This window comes from Suncus etruscus, chromosome 11 (genome assembly GCF_024139225.1).
Source record: "Suncus etruscus isolate mSunEtr1 chromosome 11, mSunEtr1.pri.cur, whole genome shotgun sequence".
NCBI classification, from domain to species: Eukaryota; Metazoa; Chordata; class Mammalia; order Eulipotyphla; family Soricidae; genus Suncus; species Suncus etruscus.
The window spans coordinates 12832305-12848631 of NC_064858.1; the positions used below are offsets into that span (position 1 = coordinate 12832305).

At 39.0% G+C, this 16327-nt stretch overlaps 1 protein-coding gene and 1 non-coding gene across 3 annotated transcripts in view; both read right to left on the minus strand.

The window, feature by feature from the left end:
• Positions 1–16327, minus strand: part of YAF2 (YY1 associated factor 2) — a 92872-nt gene that overhangs the window by 26036 nt on the left and 50509 nt on the right. The window lies entirely within an intron of this gene.
• LOC126023488 (U6 spliceosomal RNA) lies at positions 2715–2821 on the minus strand. Its single transcript, XR_007500606.1, has one exon. It is a non-coding gene; the product is annotated as a U6 spliceosomal RNA (small nuclear RNA).

Here is a 16327-nt window from a genome sequence, read left to right on the forward strand (position 1 = left end):
GATTTCTGAGCACATAGCCAGGAGTAACCCCTGAGCGTCAAATGGGTGTGGCCCCAAAAAAAAAAAAACACATCTGAATTGTCAAAGCAAACAGACTCAAAGTCAAAGGTTGGAAGACCACTCTTCAATGGAAAAAAATGCCCTCGAAAAGGTCAACGGAACCATCCTAGTATCAGACAACATTGGCATCAAGTTCAAAAAGGTTATAAGATAGCAAAACACACTTCTTAATAATCCAGGGACATATAACCATAATGAACTCACACTGCTAAACATATATATATATATATATATATACCTAAAGAAGACAATCTGGGTTTGCTCTCTGGTATCCTATATGGTTCCCAGAGCCTGTCAGAAGCAATTTCTGAGAACAGAGGCAGGGATAACCCCTGAGCACCACTATGTGTGGCCCCAAAACCAATATATATATATATATATATATATATATATATATATATATATATATATATACACACACATATATATATATATAATCTAAAATGAGGGAACAAATAAACATTTCTTGAAAGAAGAAAAGATACAGATGACCAAAAGGCACATGAAAAAATGTTCCACATCATTAATCATCAGGGAAATGAAATCAGGAAAAAAAAAAACAATAGTCCCAACTTTTCTGGAAAACAATACGGCTATTCCTTAAAACACTAGAAATTGAGCTCCTATATAATCTAGCAATACCACTCCTAGGGATAGACCCTAGGAATACAAAAACGCAATAAAAAATTGCCCTCTGCACTCCTACATTCATCACAGCACTGTTCAAATCCCAGCATCCCATATGGTCCCCCAAGCCGGCTAGGAGCGATTTCTGAGCATAGAGCCAGGAGTAATTCCTGAGCGCTGCCAGTGTGACCCAAAAACCAAAAAAAAAAAAAAAATAATAATAATAATCTCACTTATTTGTGGGATGTAAGAAAAAGTATGGTAATACTATCCAGAGACAATAGAGATGATGGTCAAAAGGACCAGTCCACATGGTATGAAGCTTGCCACAAAGAGCAGTGAGGGCAGATAGAGAAGGGTCCGCTATGACCATAGTTGGAACAGATCATTCTGGACAAGAACTGGATGCTACAACGGGATAGTGACCTTTGAGGTACCCCTTCATTAACAGTGCAAAGCACAGTGTCAAATAAGAGGGAGGGAGGGAGGGAGGGGGAGGGGGTAGAGAGAAGCAAAATTCCTGCTCCAGGGACTGCTGGGTGCTAGGACATAGAAGGGAAACAGGGAACACTGGTGGCGAGAAAGGTGCAGTATCAGTGATGAAGACCGGTTTACATTCTCTGACTGAAACCCAACCACGAAACAATTTTATAACCATGTGTTCAAAGAATTATATTAAAAAATTAAACTAAATGAAAAATAAGAATGTGGCAAAGAAATGTTAAGAAAATCATCCTGAGGAATACTTAAAATATGAAATCTTATATAATATAAAATATTTCAGCAGTGACTTCAAAAAGAAGGCAAGTAAGACACATGGAGGTTTATGAGCCTTCACCATGAAAGATGTGCAGACTCTCCAAAGCACTGTTTTAAAAGTCATATAGTGGTAATATTATAATTGAAGTGACAAGGTTGCGTGCAGGCAGTAGAGATTTCGGATTGATACACTGAGAGAGCAGAGCAGGGCTGATTTCTCGGCACTTCCAATTCTAATCTCTTCTGACCTGGTTTCCTTGTGGTTGGTTAGATGAGGAACTGGTTCCAGCCAACTGGTTCCCTAGTGGCCTTTCACTGATTTGATTTTTATCTATAGTCGTGTGTGTGTGTGTGTGTGTGTGTGTGTGTGTGTGTGTGTGTGTGTTTGGGTCACACCCAGTAGCACTCAGGGGTTATGCTCAGAAATCACTCCTGGGCCTTTCACTGATTTGATTTTTATCTATAGTCCCTTTTGTGTGTGTGTGTGTGTGTGTGTGTGTGTGTGTGTGTGTGTGTGTGTGTGTGTGTGTGTGTGCTATCTCTCCGGCCCCTATCTATAGTCCCTTTTTATATTTTGTTTTGTTTTGTTTTGGTTTTGGTTTTGGGCCACACCTGCTGATGTTCAGGGGTTACTCTGGCTATATGCTCAGAAATTGCCCCTGGCTTGGAGGACCAAGTGGGACACCAGGGATGGAATCGAGAGCTAGTCTGGATGGCCACATGCAAGACAAACGCCCTACCATTGCGTTATCGCTCTGGCCCAAAATTCATCTTTTTTTTTTTTTTTTTTTTAGGGTCACACCCAGAGGTGCTCAGGGATTGCTCCTGGCTCTGCTCTCAGAAATCACTCCTGGCAGGTTCAGGGGACCATATAGGATGCTGGGAATTGAACCTCATGGGTCAGCCGTGTGCAAGGCAAACGCCCTACCACTGTGCTATCTCTCCGGCCCCTCATTTATGGTCCCTTATATGTCCCATAGAGTGGGTCTATAAACCCTGGTTGATATACAGTGGTCTAGAGAGTAGATTTCATTCTGAAAAAAAAAAATAAAAACAAAAAAGGAAACTACCAATACTTAACTACTGTTATGCTAAAAAACTTAAATACTGTTTTAAATGGTCTTCTCTAATTTTTCTTTTTTTGTTTATTCAAGTTGATACAGGAGAGGTTAAAAAACTGAATTTACTATTGACTAAATTCATTTGTTAACAATGCCAGGTTATCAGGAATAAAGTAGAATCAAGGAAAACAATTAAGGAATTTTTTTTTAAATATGGAACGCTTCACGAATTTGCATGTCATCCTTGCGCAGGGGCCATGCTAATCTTCTCTGTATCATTCTAATTTTAGTATATGTGCTGCCGAAGCGAGCACAATTAAGGAATTTTTATATGGTGAGAGAGAGACTAAAACAAATGCTTTGTCTGTAGGAGTTCCCATTTTGATTCCCCTAGTTTACCTAAGAGCAACCCCTGAGTACTGAGCTTGAAGTAGATCCTGAGCATTATCAGATTTGAACACCCCTAAAAGCATTATCAAAATAGTTAAGAGGTGCTAAGGATCTATAAGGATTAAGTAAAATATGTGAGAAAGCATATATAAAGAAAAGTAGATGGAGTCTAATTACTTTTAGTGATGCTGAAAAAAAAAGAGGGGAGGTATAAAGCATGATTTCGATATTGGGCCCCTATAAGTATGATGGTGCTACAACTGCACAAGTGATTTTATAGTCTACTATCTGACTTAGTGCATGCATGTATGACTGTGTACATTTATTCCCTTATACAAATTTGCATATAATTTTGTATTAAATGTTATATATCATATATGAATTACATAACATTTATAGCAGAAACATTCATTTATTATTCTTGATATTCCTAAGACTAAATTAACAGTTTATAGTTAATATAAAAATTAAAATGAGGGGCCAGCATGGTGGCGCTAGAGGTAAGGTGTCTACCTTGCAAGCGCTAGCCTAGGACGGACAGCGGTTTGATCCCCCGGCGTCCCATATGGTCCCCCAAGCCAGGAGCAACTTCTGAACGCATAGCCAGGAGTAACCCTTGAGCGTCACCAGGTGTGGCCCAAAAACCAAAAAAAAAAAAAAAAAAATTAAAATAAATGATTTTCTTAAGTACCAAATGATTGTATATGCTACAGAGAGATAGTGAAGGTAAACAATATTTTTTGTTTTTTTTGCTTTTTGTTTGTTTTTGGGTCACACCCGGTGGTGGTCAGGGTTACCCGATCAGAAATAGCTCCTGGCAGGCATGGGGGACCATATGGGACACTGGGATTCGAACCAACCACCTTAGGTCCTGGATCAGCTGCTTGCAAGGCAAACACCGCTGTGCTATCTCTCTGGCCCCTATAATGTAGTTTCTTTGGGGGGGGGGGGTTGGGTCACACCCGGCAGCGCTCAGGGGCCACTCCTGGCTCTACGCTCAGGAATCACCCTTGGCAGGCACAGGGGATCATATGGGATGCCGGGATTTAAACCAATGTCCTTCTGGACGCAAGGCAAACGTCTTACCTCCATGCTATCTCTCCGGCACCAGTAAACAATTTCTTATTAAATATCAAAAGACACTATTTGCTGGTAAATATAATCAGTTTGAGGCAATAATAAATCCAACTATATATAACTACTGCAGAGATTTCCAAATTTATTTAGTCTCCTACCTGCCCTCCTTTACAGAAATTACTCAGCACCCCCTGGACATCTCCATTCTTTAAGTAAACAAATAGAAAATGCATCAATCTGCACCCAAGGTTTCTACCAGCCTATAATAATACTTATTTTGCAAGCATTGAGAGAGACAGAGACCAGGGAGACAGGGAGACAGAGGGACTCATTAGGCATTAATGACTTCAAATCGTTGTTTATAAAATATAAACAAATATATTGTTTATGCAATATATTAGAAAGCTCCCCAAACGACAAAAAAAATGTTGGGCAACAAAAATATATTGACTTCACTGGCCTGGCACTGCTCATTCCTGAACTGCTGCCACAAAAAATTATATACTCTCGTCCAAAAATGAAGGCCAAAAGAGAATTTAAAAATGGGCTATGTTTGGTTTGGTTTGGTTTTGGGGGCTCATACCTGGCGATGCTCAGAGGTTACGAGGAATTACTCCTGGCAAGGCTTAGGGGACTATATAGGACCATATGAGACAAAAACTGAGTTGACCACAGCAAGGCAATCATCTACCAGCTATATATCTCTTTAGCCCTGGTTTTTGTTTTGTTTGTTTTGGTTTTTTGGTCACACCTGGCAGTGCTCAGGGGTTACTCCTGGCACTGTGCTCAGAAATCGCTTTGGCAGGCTTGGGACCATATGGGATACTAGGGATTGAGCTTGGGTCCATGAGGGTCAACCACATGCAAAGCAAACACAAAACTGCTATGCTATCACTCTGGCCCAAAAGGTAAGTACCTTTTATTTATTTGGGGGTGTCATACCCTACAGTACTCAGGTTACTCCTGGCTGTTGGTTGACTCAGGAATTTTCTTCTGCTCGTGCTCAGGGAATTATATGGAATGCCGGGATCAAACCCCAGTAGGTCCCATGCAAAGCAAACATCCAACCCACTGTGCTATCACTCTGGCCTGGGTTTTTTGTTTACTTGTAAATTAGACTAGGTTCTTAATTTTTCTACTTTTCTACAATATCTATGAATCTATAAACTTTTGCTGTGTTTTATTTTGTTTTGTTTTTTGGGCCACACCCGGCAACACTCAAGGGATACGCCTGGCTATGCACTCAGAAATCGCTTCTGGCTTGGGGGACGCCAGGGGATCAAACAGCAGTCTGTCCTAGGTCAGCTGTGTAAGGCAAATGCCCTACCACTGCACCATCACTCCAGCCCCTGAATTTATAAACTTTTGCACATTTTCTCCCACCCATATTCTCCATGGCTACGTGGGGCATTCTGACAGTGTACTTACATTCCCACAGACAGGAAACTGCAAACCAAAAAATCATCTACAATTGGCATCCCTGCCATCTACAATAGTTGCTCTTGGGACTCAAGTTGAATCTGTAGTCAGTTCTTAATCATTAACATTTGTTTTTATTTCGCTTCCACAGAAACTCCTCTTATTTTTACTTCGCACAATATGATATTGTCTGCTTTCGGAATCCACCTCTAGAATAATCTCCAGAAATGAGACGGAACTGTTTAACTGAAATGATCTAGACTCATATTAAAGGACTTTAAGTTCAATAATAGAATTAAGCAACTCATCTTCTTTTTTGTTTTTTGTTTTTTTTTTTATTTTGTTTTTTGGGCCACACCCGGCGGTGCTCAGGGGTTACTCCTGGCTGTCTGCTCAGAAATAGCTCCTGGCAGGCACGGGGGACCATATGGGACACCGGGATTCGAACCAACCACCTTTGGTCCTGGATCGGCTGCTTGCAAGGCAAACGCCGCTGTGCTATCTCTCCGGGCCCGCAACTCATCTTCTAAGCTGTAAAACTTCTTGGGAAGTTTGAATTGTGGAACTGAAAAAGTGAATATACTTCCCCCCAAATATGTCTCTTTGGCATAAGAATTAACTTCACAGGAGGGGTTATGAAGGTAGTTGGATATCACCTTTCAGTATAAAGACATTTATCATAACCGAAAAGAAATTTTTTCAACAACATAAAACTAGTAACTGTTTTTGTGAAATAAAATAATGGATCTCAGGTGCATGCAGTACTTCAGTCCTTTCAGCAATCTCCAGAGTCCCAAACAAAAAGTTTTTTTTTTTTTTTTTTTTTTTTTGATTTTTGGGCCACACCCGGTAATGCTCAGGGGTTACTCCTGGCTATGTGCTCAGAAGTTGCTCCTGGCTTGGGGGACCATATGGGACACCGGGGGATCGAACCTCGGTCCGTCCAAGGCTAGCGCAGGCAAGGCAGGCACCTTACCTTTAGCGCCACCGCCCGGCCCCGCAAACAAAAAGTTTTAAGTTTCAAACATGAAAACTTAAAATACAGCAAGTGAAAAAATTTAAAATTTCACTCAGTAAAGTTACTGGAAAATGCTGCAAATTTTGTGAGTAATTCTTAAACACAAAGTAGTTGAATTCCCAGAATAAAGTACTGAATATATTTAAGTAATTACTTAAGTAATTACATATTATTTAAGTAATTTTTAAACACAAAAGAAACTAAATTCCCAAAATAAATTATTGAGTGTTATCCTAAAAATCTGGGGATCTCCATGTTGCTCTTATTTCTATAACTTTTTTAAACCACTAAAACAAAATATAAGAAAATTTCTTATTTTTAATTAATTTCTTTAATTGAATAACTTGAGATACACAATTACAAAGTTGTTCATGATTGAGCTAGTCATACAATATAAAATTCCCTTTACCAGTGCACATTTCTCACCACCAATGTCCCAGTTTCCCTCATTCTCTCTCTCCTCTCCTGCCAACCTCTGTGGCAGACATTCTAGACATTGTTCTCTTTTTTTTTTTTTCTTGGTATTTTTGGGCTACACCTGGCGGCGCTCAGGGGTCACTCCTGGCTCTGTGCTCATAAGTCACTCCTGGCAGGCTCAGGGACCATACAGGATGCCAAAAATCGAACCAAGGTCCATCCTGGGTCGGTCTTGTGCAAGGCAAATGCCCTACCACTGTGCTATCTCTCCAGCCCTCAAATTTAGTTTTAAATTTTTATTTCATTTTCAAAATTGTAAGATCTAGCAAGACTTAAGTCTTATTTGTTCTTGCCCATTTTAATTTATTAAAAAATTTTAAAAATTACACAACATGATTTACCAAGTTGTTCATAATAAAATCGTTTCAAGTGTTAAATGTTCAGACATCCATCATACCATCAGTGTGACCTTTCCTCAAGAGTGTAAGGGTCACAGATAAAACTCTATAGCTGAGAACATTCTCAACAGTGAAAAACTGAAACTGTTTCCTCTGAGATCAGGCAAAAGACAAGGATCAGACAAATCCAACAATAATGAATGTGGGCTCCCTCTCACCACACCCCAAGAACATTGGTTTTTTCAAATTGGTTTTTCAAAACATATGATGATCAGGCCCTGTATACTATTCAAACTAACTTTACCATTTTCTCTTATTCATTGTACCTTAGACTTTTGGTCTTCTTAGATTTCCTTGAACATGCCAGTCTTCTGTAACTTTTGCATTAATTTCACTTTATCACTTTAATATGCTGCCTATCTATAACTTAAAAACTTTAAAATTCTGTCTCATGATCAAAATAAAAATTAAAAAAACATTTTCTGTCTCTAGGGGTTGGAGGTATAGCACAGCGGTAGCACCTTTGCCTTGCACGCAGCTGACCCAGGACAGACGGTGGTTCGAATCCCAGCATCCCATATGGCCCCCAAGCCTGTCAGGAATGACTTCTGAGTGCAGAGCCAGGAATAACCCCTGAGCGCCGCCAGGTGTGATGCAAAAGCAAAACAAACAAATAAAATAAAATAAAGCTCTCTGTCTCTGTCCCTTTCAGTATTATTCTCTCCCTCTCTCTCTATTGTCTTTGATAAAATGTATTTAATACTCCAGGTGTGTGTGTTCTGTACTCCTATTGGGAAGACTGCAATCTATAATAAACACTACCAGACTGCAAAGGTCACAATGGGGAAAGCAAAGCAGAACCCTACATTTATTGAGCAAAGATGGTAGTTCTGAAGACCAGACCATATCAGCCACCCAGACAGCTGCTCTGATAAGGACTTTACAGAGGAAAGTGTTGAGAATGTTCAAGGAACTTCACGAAACCATGGATCAGACAACCATAAGACTCAAGAGATAAAAGAGCAGAAATGAGAAAACTTCAAACAGAAATGACAGAGCTGAAAAACTTGGTAGGCAAAATAAAAAATTCACTGGAAAGCCTCAGAGCAGAATTACAGCTGCTGACGACAGAATCAGTGAGTTACAAGATGAGCTGCCTAACACCTCCAGATAACAGCAGAATATAAAAAAGTCTTAAACAGCTAAAAGAGAACTTTAGGGTGAATTTTAGAGGAACAACATTAGAATAATAAACTCCCAGAGGCCTAAGAAGACAAAAACTACCAAGAAGTAGCAATCAAAGATATTGCTGAGAAGTTCCCAGAATTGGAAAGAAGCTAACATACCCACATCCTGGACACCTAAAGGGTGCCAGCTAAAAGAGATCCAGATAAAAATACTCCGAGACAAACCCTAATCAGAATGGTGAAAACCATAGAAACAATATAACTTTAGAAAATAAATTCACTTAATATATCTTTTAAAAAATTGGGGCAGGGATAAATAACCCACTTTGCCTATACCCCTGCTTTATCATTCCTCTCCAGTTCTCAGCAGAGGCACCAATCTGACCCAAATTCCAGGTATGCCAGTATTTGAGTTGATATCACCAAGACTTCTACTGAGTGAGTACAGGCACTCCCCCCACATTTTCATACTTCCAGAAGACATGGCAGCCAAAATTACACCCCACAAAAGCTTCAGTATCAGCAACAGTTCTTGGAATTCCTGGACAACCTCATCTTGTTTATCACTGTCATACTTAATGGCATACATCAATGTGTATTTGAAACCACCTAATATTTGGAAACAAATGGAATAACAAATAGCAAGCAACAGAAGTTTACAAAGCCTTCTGACAATGACTTAATGACCTCAGAGATGAGTTTTCACAAATGTGCATATCACTGTGCTTCATTTTTGTTCTTTTCTTCTCTTCCTTATTTTTTCTTTCCTTTCAATAATTTTGCTCCCACTTTTCTGGAAACAAATTATTGCAATTAACTGTGTCAACATGTTCTTTAAATAAAAAAAGATGAAATTTTTATTTAAAAAAAAAAAAGGTAGAGCCAGGAGTAGCCCCTGAGCACTGCCGGGTGTGACCCAAAAAACAAACAAACAAACAAAAAAGAATATAGTCTACCAATGTGATACTCACATTCAAACATGCAGTTTAGAAGCCACCCAATAGTGCTTTGGTGGGGAAGGAATAAGGAATAATACCAGGGATCTAATTCAAGGCTTTGTACATAGTAGGAATGTGTTCTTCTAGTAAACTATCACTCTGGATCAGAAATTAATAGATTCTGTATCTTAGACTTTTTGTGGTGGTTTTGGTGGCACTCAGCTCTGCACTCAAACATTACTCCAGGCTTGATACAGAAGCGATAGCACAATGGGTATGGTGTTTGCCTTGCCTGGGGCCAACCAGATTCAATTCCTGGCATCCTATATCATCCCCTGAGCCTGCCAGGAGCAATTTCTGAATGCAGAGTCAGAAGTAAAACCCCTGTGCACCATTGGTTGGGCAAAAAAAAAAAAAAAAAAAAAGAAGTAAATTACTCCAGATCCATATTCCAAAGTTTAAGGTATTAAACACACAATTAACCTTGATCCTCAAAACCATATGGTGCCCCAACCACTACCAAGTGTAGAAAAATAGAAAACCTTCATAAATTCAGTATTTCATTGTGTCTATCTTGTATTGTGTTTTAACCCCAACACTATATATTCTACCTTATAGTCTGTCTAATTTTATATCTTTCAATAACATGTTGGGTATTTAGAAGCTAAAAATATATAAAGAGTTAAGGTGTTTGACAATAAAACAAGAGTTAAGGTGCTTGGCCACATGCAGCCAACACCTCTTCAATTCCCAGTATTGAATAGTCCCATGACACCAGTTGGACTGACTGCCAAACACAGAACCAAGAGTGCCACCAAGCACCACCATGTACTCAAACTCTTCCCCCATCAGTAAAAGAAAAATCTTCGGTACTTTTAGGTACAATTAGGTGCCTTAGGTACAATTTTGTAAAAGGTATAATTTATATTGATCTTATATCAAATATTGCTGAATTTTCTTATTTTTAAAAGTTAATTTTAAAATCTTTCAAAAAATTTCTAGAGCTATGTTCATCTTGTTTCTCACTAATCTTTTTGGAGTTTTCATTAGTGATCTGATTAGAGAATTTGTATTACTTTTGATTTATGAAAATGTTTCTAATTTTAGCATTAAGTATGATGCTTGTTATTAAAAGACAGCCTTTACTAGAAAGTTCATTTCATAGCTTGAGGTAGTGTTTTTTAAACATTAATGAGAAGAATTTTATCATATATTTTAAAGAAATTTTAAAATATGAAACTACTCTGGGGCCAGGCGGTGGCGCTGGAGGTAAGGTGCCTGCCTTGCCTGCGCTAACCTAGGACGGACCGCGGTTCGATCCCCAGCGTCCCATATGGTCCCCCAAGAAGCCAGGAGCAACTTCTGAGCGTATAGCCAGGAGTAACCCCTGAGCCTCACAGGGTGTGGCCCAAAAACCAAAAAAAAAAAAAAAAAAAAAGAAACTACTCTTACACCTGATTCTAACATTTTTGTCCATATTTATTAGTAAGATTAAATGCAATTTATTTTCCCTTGCATATTCTTTAGTGTTTATTTCAAGGCTAAAACTATCCCCAAAAAATAGCAGGGAAGCTATCCTTTTCTACTACCTGGACCACTTTGTTTAAAACTGAGATTGCGGGCCGGAGAGATAGCACAGCAGTGTTTGCCTTGCAAGCAGCCAATCAAGGACCTAAGGTGGTTGGTTCAAATTCCAACGTCCCATATGGTTCCCCGTGCCTGCCAGGAGCTATTTCTGAGCAGATAGCCAGGAGTAACCCCTGAGCACCGTTGGGTGTGGCCCAAAAACCAAAAATAAACCAAAAAAAAACTGAGATTGCCTATCCCTCCAAAATATTTATTAAATTATGATCACATTTTTGTTTTGGGTCACACCCAGTGACACTCAGGGGTTACTCCTGGCTATGCGCTCAGAAATAGCTCCTTGCTTGGGGAACCATATGGAACACCAGGAATCAAACCTAGGTCCATCCTGGGCCAGCTGCGTGCAAGGCAAATGCCTTACTGCTGCGTTATTGCTCCTGCCCCTAAATTATGATTATGAATTACAACTAATTCTCTTTTACTATTTCATAAAAAAAATTGTGAAAGTATAGTAAAAATAATGAATGTGTTACTGAGGGTGTAAGGAAAATAAAAATCTTATGATTTGTGTAGAAAACGAAGTGGTGGGTCCGGAGAGAGAGCACAGTGGTGTTTGCCTTGCAAGCAGCCTATCCAGCACCAAAGGTGGTTGGTTCGAATCCCGGTGTCCCATATGGTCCCCCGTGCCTGCCAGGAGTTATTTCTGAGCAGACAGCCAGGAGTAACCCCTGAGCACTGCCGGGTGTAACCCAAAAAACAAAACAAAAAACAAAAAAGAAGACGAAGTGGTACAGTAAAGTTTGGAAATTAGTCTGGCAGTTTCTCAAAGGCGGAGTTCATATTTCAACCAGTGTCACCAGAAAGACTAAGGTATTTGCTTGCATGCAGTCAACCCAGATTCTACTCCCAAATAACAAGTGTGAATCCTAAGCATAGCTGGAAAAAGCCCCCAAAACAAGAAATACACATATATATTTATGCACACAGTTGTATTTTTCCCACCTTTTGTGCATTACTCTACTATAAACATCTGTATATTTTAGTGACATGTTTCCATATCTTTTGAGTGTACTTAAGATTGGAGTTCTAGGGGCTGGAGAGATAGCATGGAGGTAAGGCGTTTGCCTTTCATGCAGGAGATCATCGGTTCGAATCCCGGCGCCCCATATGGTTCCCTGTGCCTGCCAGGAGCAATTTCTGAGCCTGGAGCCAGAAATAACCCCTGAGCACTGCCGGGTGTGACCCAAAAACCACACACACACACAAAAAAAGATTGGAGTTCTAAAAAAAAAAAAGATTGGAGTTCTTTGGGTCATGTGTATATATATATATATATATACATCTGTATATATATATACATGTGTATATATATATATATATATACATGAGTATGTATGTGCATTTTGGGTCACAAATCATATAAACAAATACATATTAATTTGCACATATTTAAATGATGCAAATACATATGTATCTGAATGTGTATATACATAAAAGCACATGTGTGTAGATATATACTTGTATATGTATATATAAAAACCCAAGAATCTCAGTTTTCTTTTGTTTCTGGGCATTCAGGTTATTCCTGGCTCTGAGCTCAGGCTTGAAGAGACCAGGGATCAAACTCACATTAGCTGCATGCAAGGCAAACACCCTACCCGTTGTTCTACGGTTGCAGCCCCAAGAACCCCAATTTTTATGAAAACCCAAGACAAGAGGAATGAAAATATGGTCACCAAAAACCTTATACACAAATGTTAAAAGAAAAATAATGCTTAAAAAGTAAGTAACAATCCAAACATACATCAACTGAAGAATAAAGATAATGTTGTGTATACAAGGCCCAGAACAATAGTGCAATGGGTAGGGTACTTGCCTTGGTGGTTGACTCAAGTTTGACCCCCTAAACCCCACCCGAACTGATCCCTGAGCTCAGAGCTAGGAGTAGGCATGGAGTACTGTTGGGTTGTGGCCCAAAAACAAAACAAAAGAACAACAACAAAGAAGTGTGATGAACATAACAATTTAGTTGTTCATGAAAAGAAATGAAGTATATATGCCGTAAAATAAAATTACTTTAAAACACAACACAAAGTAAAAGAATCCCCAAAAATGAATTAATATTCAAGAAATATATATATATATATATATATATATATATATATATATATATATATATATATATATATATAAAATGAGTGAGTTCATTACTGTGAAAGCTCTAAAGTGACAAATCTATGTAACAAATGAGATTGGTGTTCACCTAACAATGAAGTCTGGGAAAAATTAGAATGCACTGCTAACAGAAAAAATACTTCTTAGAGTGTAATAAAATATATCTAAAATTAATTGTGATAATGGCTGTGATGATTTTGGAAAATACTAAAAAACATAAATTTTAGATTTAAATGAGTACATGGCATATTATAGCTAAATAAAGTTGCAATATTTTTAATCTTTCAGATTTATTTTGAATCACAGTGAAATACAGTTACAAAGTTGTTCATGATTGAATTTGAGTTATAAAGTCCAACAGCTACTTCCACCAGTGCAGATTTCCCATCAATAACATCCCTAGTTTGCTTCCTGCTGTCCCCCCTTACCTCTAATTTTTCTTTTCTCTCTCTCTCTCCCTCTCTCCCTCCCTCTCTCTCTCCCTCCCTCCTCCCCCCTCCCCTTCCTCTACCCTCTCCTCTCTCTCCCTTATCTTTCTCTTTTAAACACTGGTTTACAATATGATTACTGAAGAGGCATCATGTACTTTCCTTTACCTCCTTTTACCACCCAGTTCTTGTCCAGAGTGGTCATTCCCAACTATTATTGTTATAGTGGTCTCTTTTATGCCCTAACTGCTCTAGTTTTTCTTTGTGGCAAGCTTTTCTACCACGGATCAGTCTTCCTGGTCCTCATATCTATTGCCTTTGAATATTATCATCACACTATATTTTTCTATCCTACAAATTAATGTAATCATTCTATAACTATTCCTTAGAAAAATTTCACTCAGCATAATAATCTTTTGCTTTGTTTTTAGGTCATACCTGGTGGTGCTCAGGAGTTACTCCTGGCTCTGTGCTCAGAAGTCACTCCTGGCAGGCTCAGGGGACCGTATGGGATGCCAGGATTCAAACCACTGTCAGTCCTATGTTGGCCACATGCAAGCCAAATGCCTTACCACTGTGCTATTGCTCCAGCCACCAGCATAATAATCTTATATCCATCCATGTGATACACGGCTTCATTTTTCCTAACAGTTCCATTGTATTTCATTGTTTAGATGTACCACAGTTTTATTTTTATCCATTCATCTGATCGCAGACACTTGGATTGTTTCTTGATTATGGTTACTGGGAATAGTGCTGCAATGAATATAGGAGAACAAAGGACTTTTCTGCATTGTCTTTTTGGGTCCTAAAGTATACTCCCAGAAATGGTATCAGGTCATATGGGAGTTCATTTTCTGGTTGTTCAAGGAAAATCTATCCTGTTTTCCAAAAAGGCTAGATCAGTTGACATTCCCATCAGCAGTGAATGTGAGTCCTTTTCTTCCTGCATCCAAGCCAATAGTGGTTGTTCTTATTCTTCTTGATATATTCCAGTCATCGCACTCTCTTTTTTTTGTTTTTGGGTGCTCAGGGGTTACTCCTGGCTCTACACTCAGAAATCACTCCCAGCAAGATTGGGGAAAAATATGGAATGTCCAGGATTGAACCTGGGTGGACCATGTGTATGTAACACAAACACCCTAACCACTGCTATAGGTCCAGCACCAGATAGTCATCACGGCTAGATGGTATGAGGCAATATCGCATTTTTGCTTTGATTTGCATCTCCCTGATTAATGATTTAGAGCATTTTTCTCATGTGTCTTTTGGCCATCTGTATTTCTTCTTGAGGAGGTTTCTTTTCATGTGTTCTCCCCATTTTTTGATGGAGTTAGATTTGTTTTTCTTGTTAAGCTCTACCAGTGCTTTATATATCTTAGATATTAACCCCTTATAAATGGGTATTGGGTGAATAGATTCTCCCAATCCATGGGCAATCTTTGTATTCTGCCTTTGGTTTACTCTGAGGTGTAGAAGCTTCTTAATACTGCAGTCCTCTTAGTTTATCTTTGCTTCTACTTGGTTGGCTTTTGGTGTTTCATCCTTAGAGATACCTTTACCTTCAATATCATAAAGAGTTCTGCCTTATGGTTTCAGTCTGATATAAGAATATTTAATCTGATTTGAACTGACCTTTGCACATGGGGTTAGTAAGGGATCTGCACTGTTTGTTGCACGTAGCTAACTAACCAGGTTTATGAGCACGACTTGTTTAAGAGGCTATCTTCACATTTTTTGCTCCTTTATCAAAAATCATCTTATAGCTAGGGATCTTACTCCTAGCTCTACATTCAAAGCAGGTGAGTTAATCCTCTGTACTATCTCACAGGCCCTAAAAAATATTTTTGAGATGATACTATTATCATACCAAAAAAAAATAATGAGCTTTAATAATCTCTTACATAGATGTATGGGAAGAGACTCAAAACAAATACTTTACTCATCTTATCAGACTTAATCTTGATTAATCTAACTGGACCTGAACTAGTTCTCCACTATTTATTTAAAAGAGACATATATAATGAGTTTCCAATTTGTTTTTAACACAATACAGTTTTAATGTATAAACATTCTTTTGTGTGTGTGTGTGTGAGGGGGGAAGTGGGTGGGCCTAACCAGCTGTGCTTAGGATTTAATCCTGGAGGCAGAGCTCAGAGGACAATATGCTATACAGGAGGTCAAATCCGGGCTGACGGGCCCGGAGAGATAGCACAGCGGCATTTGCCTTGCAAGCAGCCAATCCAGGACCAAAGGTGGTTGGTTCAAATCCCGGTGTCCCATATGGTCCCCCGTGCCTGCCAGGAGTAACCCCTGAGCACCACCGGGTGTGACCCAAAAAAAAAACAAAAAAAAACACACCCCCCCAAAAAAAAAATCCAGGCTGACAACATGTAAGCAAGAGCTCTGTACTATCACTCCAGTCCCTGTAATTAACTTTTTTAAAATTATAAATTATTGGTGCTAACAGATAATAGAAGGTAAAGACTTTGCTTTTCATGCAGTAAACCCAGCTCCAATCCTTAGTACCACACAGGAGTGATCAGAGACAGGAGTAAGCCCTAAGTACAACCAAGTGCAGCCCCTAAACTTCCCCCAAGCATGACCTTTTTTTAATCCTGTCAGATAAGTTTATACTGTATTTTTCTATAACCAGTTTTTTTTTTTGTTTGTTTTTGGGTTTTTTTTGGTTTGGGGGTTATACCCAGCCATGCTCAGGGTTATTCCTGGATCTGCACTCAGAAATCGCCCTGGCAGGCATGAGGGACCATATGGGATGCAGGGATTCA